Raw genomic sequence first — 7,096 nt, 5'->3', positions numbered from 1 at the left:
TACCTAATGGCCTGGTCCCCGGATCTGCTTCCAGATGATGATGAATGGAGCAAGAGCCTATATGAGGCAGTCAAGGAGGACGCTAAGCGTGCCCTGGTGGGGTTCAGTGCATTGGCACCGAAGTCTGAATACGAGCAGGTGGTCCGATTGCTAAGTGACAATTCTTTAAAGAATGAAGTTCTCAGGAACGGTGTGAGGCTTGCAGGGCAATTGATGGAGTTGACAGAAGGAGAGGCATGGATGATGCTGGCTGAATTCTGGTCAGAGATGATCCTGTACATCACTCCCTCAGAAAATGTCAGAGGTCACTTGGGGGCCATCGCGCGGGGCGGCGAGCTGATAACATTTCTCTGGGCCTTGCTTACACATGCTGGGATCAGGAGTTGGCCTGCTGACGTTGCTGGCACTGCTATTGCTTAGAGCTGAATTTTTTTTTTCTGACATCCATAGGTTGGTTTAATTTTGATGTATACATGGTCTGTAGATCAGTATATGGTTTCTCTGTATTGTGTCCTCCACCTTTTGTACTCTTAAATCTTGATAGTGGCGTGTCAATTGCCACTTTTCTTCATTGTTGGGGAAGTTGTGGATTCAGCTAGATTCCTATTACTGGGTTGTTATAACTTGTTATATATAGTAGTATAAGCAGTTAAGCACTGAATCTTCTGTGATCAATGTATTGTTTGTTATTACTGGTGACAAACTGAAAACCAAGGCTAGGTAACTTTTTAATAAATTTCAGTAGGGGCTCACACCCCTCCTGTTTCATAAAAGATAAATTACAACCAAGGGTAGCCTATGGTAGTAGCTATCTAAGGTTAAGCTGCATTTACCCCTAGCCTATGGCGGATCCAGAAATGGGGGGGGGGGGGGGGGGGGGGGGGGGGGGGGGGGGGGGCGGGGGGGACTAAATCATTGAAGGCTAGTAATCGTACTAGCGGCACACCAAAAAAATAAAAGATGTAACAAAAAATAATGATGTAAAACAACAGATTTGAACAGAACAAGTTACCTTCTTCATGAAAATTAACTCACCTTCCAATGCATCAACACGCCGGCTACATTGAGCAATTCTTTTCCCGTTCGATTTCTGCCAAACTTTCATACGGGTTTGTCGTATATAATGAGGTACAAAAAAAAAAGTAGGAAAAAGCGAATGGGTTGTAGACCCACCTGTGACCTGTCAGCCTCCCTACGAAGCAAACCTCCTCTGCGTCAAAACGTCGAAAAGCCAGCGCGCGCAATGTCCGCCACCACTAGCGTTTCCCTCGTCGTCACCGATGCCGTCTGGGCAGAGCCGGAGATCAATTCTACTAGTCAGGCATCCGACGACCTGGCCTGGGCAACTGGCGGCCTGGCCTAGGCCGCTGGGCGCCTGAGCGAGGCCGGCCGCCGGCCAGCCGGGGGGCGGGAGCCGGGTGACCGGCGGCCTGGCCCTGGCTGGCAGGGGGCAGAGAGCTAGCGGCGGGTAGCCTCGGAGACGGAGTCGGACCTCGGAGGGCCGACGGCGGGAGCTGGAGGCGGAGGCGAGCGTCCGACGCCGACGCCGACGAGGCGAGCGGGAGGGGCACGGCTGGTGCCTGGCGGCTGACTGATGGACTGGTGCCTGGTGGTTGCGAGTTGGGCGTGGAGGGGGTTGTTGGGCTGGATCTGAAGATTTGCTCCCTAAATTTTTGGCCCATGACCGGGGCTATCGGGACTGCAGCCCACAGTTACAGGAAAGATGCACCTGTCAGCATTAGTCTCTGCCACGAGGATGGAACATAGTCAAATTTGACAATCAGGCAGTCCATGGCAAGAGGGAATCAGGCAGTCCATGGCAAGAGGGAATTTTCAACGCTTAGTCTCTGCCACGAGGATGGAACACAGTTACGACTGTCATGTGGGTTTGGTGGCTGGAAATGAGTATATATGCTGATTGCCAAGCGTTGGCTTCAAATCTTTGATCTATGATTTTCGCCTAATGAATCCTGATGCCGTCTGGAGGATTTGACTGTCTTCTCTCACTCTCTAGATATTTTCCTTCTAGATTTGATGCCGTCTGGATTTTCCTTCTATCACTGCAGGTCTATCTAGAAGGAAAATATCTAGAGAGTGAGAGAAGACAGCAAGCACAAGCGCACAACAGACCTGCAGTGAAATTTGACAATTAGGCAGTCCATGGCAAGAGGGAATTTTCAACGAATGATGGCACAGACCTGCAGTGAATCAATGATCCTGTTAGATAAGCTACAGGGTAATGTAGAAGCAACAAAAGCTCTCAGAATTTAGGTGCTTGCATTGTGGACTTGCATATTTTAGCGCCTCTGTTTTTGCCAGACTGTGTTTAGTTGTTTCTCTGTGTTATGGTGGTTTCGGCTCGATGTAATGTAAAAAGGCTGATCATTTGGTGTAGTATCTTTCATTTCTGTTGAACATTTAATCTCTGGCGTAAGGACTTGATGATCCATGCCGCGTTCAGTTATTTTGCTAAGGAAATATGGAGTGGAGTGTGTCGTTATTACTGTTATAGTATCTTTATTCTGAGTTGAAGTTGTTTTAGCAAAGCACTTATTGGTTTAATGTGTTTCAGTGCTATATAACCTTATTAAGCTTCAGGACGCTACACTTGGCATCAGGACCAGATGCCCATTTTGTTCCCAGAAGACAGACACTAGCAAGCCACGACACAGCCTGAACCCAAATCTGTGAAACAGTTCGTTTTTTAGGTTTTTTTGGTCCAAAAGCCCAAGACTCAGTGACCGAACGAGTGGTTTTGACTTTTATCCAATGAAAAAGAAAACATTCATACTTGATATATGTAATAATGACTGAAAAAGGAATGCCAACGCAAGGACGATTATTCTGAAGGTCTTGGTGCACCCACAAGTACAAGTACAATAACTAGTAGTACCAATCTACTTGTACCTTACTACCACCGGTTCATCTCCCTCCAGAGAGGTCAGTAAGTGTGCCACAGCTCACCGTTGTTGCTGCTTGTGACAAGATGTATGAATCAAACCCTTCACTTTGCATCAAGAATTGCATACCAAGGGTCAAGCTTTCTGGCATTTGCTCTGGCAACTTCATGTCTCCATCAAGGTATTGCATGACTTGTCGCATGGTAGGCCTAGAATCAGGAATTGGATGGGAGCATAGCAACCCTAACTTTAGCACCAAGATGGTCTGGTTAATGTCAAACTCATCTTGTATCCTTGGGTCTACTACTTTTGTTAGTAGTCCTTTGTGCCATTTCTCGAGTACCCAATCGACCAACATCGATACTCCGTTGTTCTCTCTGTTGTGTTCAACAGGTCTTCTCCCACAAGTGACCTCGAGAAGAAACACTCCAAATGCAAACACGTCGGTGATAGGGGATGCCTTTCCGGTACGCGCCAACTCAGGTGCTATGTAGCCCACGGTGCCAACAACATGCGTGGTTTGCGCATCGATACCATGGTCATACAACTTTGCTAGACCAAAGTCACCAAGTCGTGCATTCATCTCATTATCAAGGAGGACATTGCTTGCTTTAATATCTCGATGGATCACAACTTGGTCCCACTCCTCATGAAGGTAAAGCAATCCTGAAGCGATGCCTTTGATGATATGAAACCTTTGCACCCAATTCAAAGACGGCTTGCCATCTTCAACATGCAAATACTTGTCAAGGCTTCCATTTGGCATAAATTCATAAACCAAAAGAAGTTCACCTCTTCTTCGACAATAGCCAAGTAGTGGCACTAGATTGCGATGCCTCATACGGCCAGTACTAACAACCTCGGCTATAAATTCCTTGATACCTTGTCTTGACTCATGGGACACCTTCTTCACTGCGACCTCCAGTTTGGACATTGGAAGAACCCCTCTGTACACACTCCCAAATCCCCCTACACCAAGCAGGTGCTTGGTCTTGAAACCTTGTGTTGCACTGAACAAGTCCTTGTATGAGAAACGACGCGGCCCAAACTCAACTTCCCAATCCTCTCGAAGCTCAGCATACTTTAACCGTCTCCACATAAATTGGAAGATGGCAACAGCTACCACAAGAATGAATACTGCAGTTGCTATTGGTATGACGATTTCCATGACCTTAGAAGAATTCTTTGAACCTTCATGGGGCAGCTTAGGTAGTTTGTCTACATCAATACCTGGAGCAGATTGATTCATAGCAAAGCTCCATCTGAGAACATAGTGCTGTGAATCAATACTCCCAGTTGTCGATGAGAAGCCAACATATGCTTGGTTTATGAGCACTGTTGATAGGTTGTAGGTTGTTAAGTGGCCTCATGGGTTTGGACATCTTGAGAGGAGCAATGGTCACACTTATCTTAGTAGTCACTTCATCATAGTCTACCCACACTTGCGTTGGCTCATGGCTATTCAGTGTCATGTTTTGAAAATTACCTTGGCTGTCGTAGTACCCGGTGTAGTTGGATTGCACCGAGCGGATGTCATTAACATCGACACCGATGTGATTGTCGCTGATGTCCTGGAACTCAGTATTCTGGATGGTGTCGAGCTCAACGGCAAAGATATGATTGCTTGCATTGCCACTATTCTGTCTATTGAAGAGCCCTAGGAATACCCTTGTACCCGAGGAAGAGAGATTTTTGCTTGGGGAAATGACGAAGGCCATGCCATGGGAGCTCAAGTTTGGAGCGATGGAGAGAATGGCAAACACAAAGGAGACGGAGAAAGACTGCACCTTGCCACCGGGAACACTGTGGAACCTCAGCAGCTCAGGGTGGAACGCGTGGCCTTTGCGCTCCCCATTGCCACTACTCAGTTGGAGGAGGCCACTGGACGTGATGGTCGCCATGCCATCAAGGGTGAAGTTGGCATCATTGAACCCACTGTAGATGAATCCAGCATCGTCAATGCTCATAGTGGCCTGATTCACGGGTAGAGAAACTAGCTCTACTCCTGGTTCCTAACCCTTTTTAGTCCCGGTTTTAGAATCGGGAGCACGAATCCGGGACTAAAGGGTCCCTCCTTTAGTCCCGGTTTCGCGTCTGGGACTAAAGGTCCACCTTTAGTCCCGGTTGATAATACCAACCGGGGCTAAAGAGGCCTCCCGGCCTGACCACGTAGACCGGTCCTTTAGTCCCGGTTGGTAATACCAACCGGGACTAAAGGTTTTTTTTCTTTTTTTTTTGTTTCTATTTCTATTTTCCTTTTTTTTCTATTTTCACGCTGCTACCGGGTTTTTTTTGTTTCTATTTCTATTTTCTTTTTTTTCTATTTTCACGCTACTACCGAACTGCAGGTTTTCTTTTTTTTGTTTCTATTTCTATTTTCTTTTTTTTCCTATTTTTAATTGATGATTCGTTTTGGTTTTTGAATACGCGTTCTACACTGCTAGAATATACGTGCGTTTATAATGTTCAACATTTTGTATAAACTATAGTACGAAGGACCTTTAGTCAAGGATCAGCGGTACAATCCTATAGAGCAGATCCTGTTCAAGTTCGTGCTGCATGGTTCGAGAGCTGAGCTTTTAAGTTAGCTTTCACTCTTCTGAGCAAGCGAGGTGGTGCTAATATATGGGACTGGCCAGCAATTCCAGCATATTGCGTACTGGGCCGGCCCATCGAGGCTCCTATAAACGCCCGGTACTAAAAGACATTTAGTCCCGGTTGGTAATACCAGCCGGGACTAAAGGTATACCTTTAGTCCCGGCTCGTAATACCAGCCGGGACTAATTGATACGCATGCATGTGTCTGACGGTGGCTTACTACTACGTACTAGTGTAGCAGCTAGCTAGCAGAGACAGACTGTTTTGTTGGCTTACACGTACTGACGGTGAACAGCTGATTTAAGCCCGTTTGATTTAAGCCCGGTGAACAGCTAGCTAAAAACGGTGAACAGCTAGCTATTCCTACGTTTTGCTGATTTAAGCCCGGTGAACATCTAGCTAGTGCCCGGTGAACAGCTAGCTTAAAACGGTGAACAGCTAGCTACTCCTACGTACTAGTGTCTCGATCGACTCGCTCCCGTATACGTACGCCCAGATCGGACGGTTGGTGACCTTTAGTCCTGGTTGCAGCAATCGGGACTAAAGATCCCTTTCTAGTCTCGGACGGAGCCTCCAGCCGGGAGTAGATTTTTATTCTCGGTTGCAGGGACCGGCCAGAAGTAAAAGTTAACCTTTAGTTTCGGTTGGCAGCTTCAACCGAGATTAAAGGTCCCCTGCAACAAAAAACCTGCCACAGTAGCCGTTGGGCAGGACCTTTAGTCCCGGTTGGAGCTACCGACCGGTACTAAATGTTTCTCTAGTCCCGAACGCGAAAAATACCGGGACTAAAGCCAAATTTCAAAGTAAATCAAAAGTCGTTTCTCTACTAGTGATTGATGCCGAGAAGGAGCGAGAGTGGAAGCAACAAGGACAGTGTGTGCTGCATCATTGTATATAGGCTGGAGTGTGCAACGAGCTTAGCTCTGACGATAAGGATAAACTCAACTACACATATATATCGGAGCCCCACATATATAAAAATATCTTGTCGGTGCACTGGCCGAGAGTGCACTTCAATTATATAAAAATGAAAACTACGAAAATGGAGTCTTGCTGGTGGTTGATCGACCAGTAGCTCTTAGATGTTGCTGTACCTTGTTAGCCAGGCACGGTCGACGTCGACACAGAAAGGACAAGGGAGATTAAAACACGAGGTAGGCTTCTATTTGGCAAGTTGTCATGTGTCATTAAGCGTGGTGCTGTTTAACTACGCTAGATTTGTACATCACTGTCGGCCTCATCACTGTCGGATTTGTGAGAACCGGCAGTGATGTACCTTCACTGTCGATTATGAGCTTGAAAATAAAAAAATGATCGGTGCTGGGCTAAAACTGGCAATGAAGGACCACATCACTGCTGGTTTGTGGCTTGAACCGGCAGTGTTTTGGCGGGCACTCATCACTGTCGGTTTAAGCCAATAGCCGACAGTGATTAGGCACTATCACTGTCGGTTCTAGCCAAGAACCGACGATGATAAGCCTACAATACAAAAAGGCTGTAGCCGTCCTCTCCTTCCTCCTCTCTTCCATCCCGAGAACAGAGGCGCGCGTTTGGACTCTTCCCTCCACTGTTGCGGCTGCTCTTCACCATGAAGCTAG

At 46.9% G+C, this 7,096-nt stretch overlaps 1 pseudogene; it reads right to left on the bottom strand.

The window, feature by feature from the left end:
- Positions 1-2,922: 2,922 nt before the first annotated feature.
- Positions 2,923-6,448, bottom strand: LOC136545088 (L-type lectin-domain containing receptor kinase SIT2-like; annotated as a pseudogene).
- Positions 6,449-7,096: the final 648 nt, after the last annotated feature.

The sequence above is a fragment of the Miscanthus floridulus genome, chromosome 3, assembly GCF_019320115.1.
Source record: "Miscanthus floridulus cultivar M001 chromosome 3, ASM1932011v1, whole genome shotgun sequence".
In the NCBI taxonomy this organism is placed as follows: domain Eukaryota; kingdom Viridiplantae; phylum Streptophyta; class Magnoliopsida; order Poales; family Poaceae; genus Miscanthus; species Miscanthus floridulus.
Note: the sequence above shows the minus strand (reverse complement) of the source record. Positions and strands in the feature narration are given on the sequence as shown.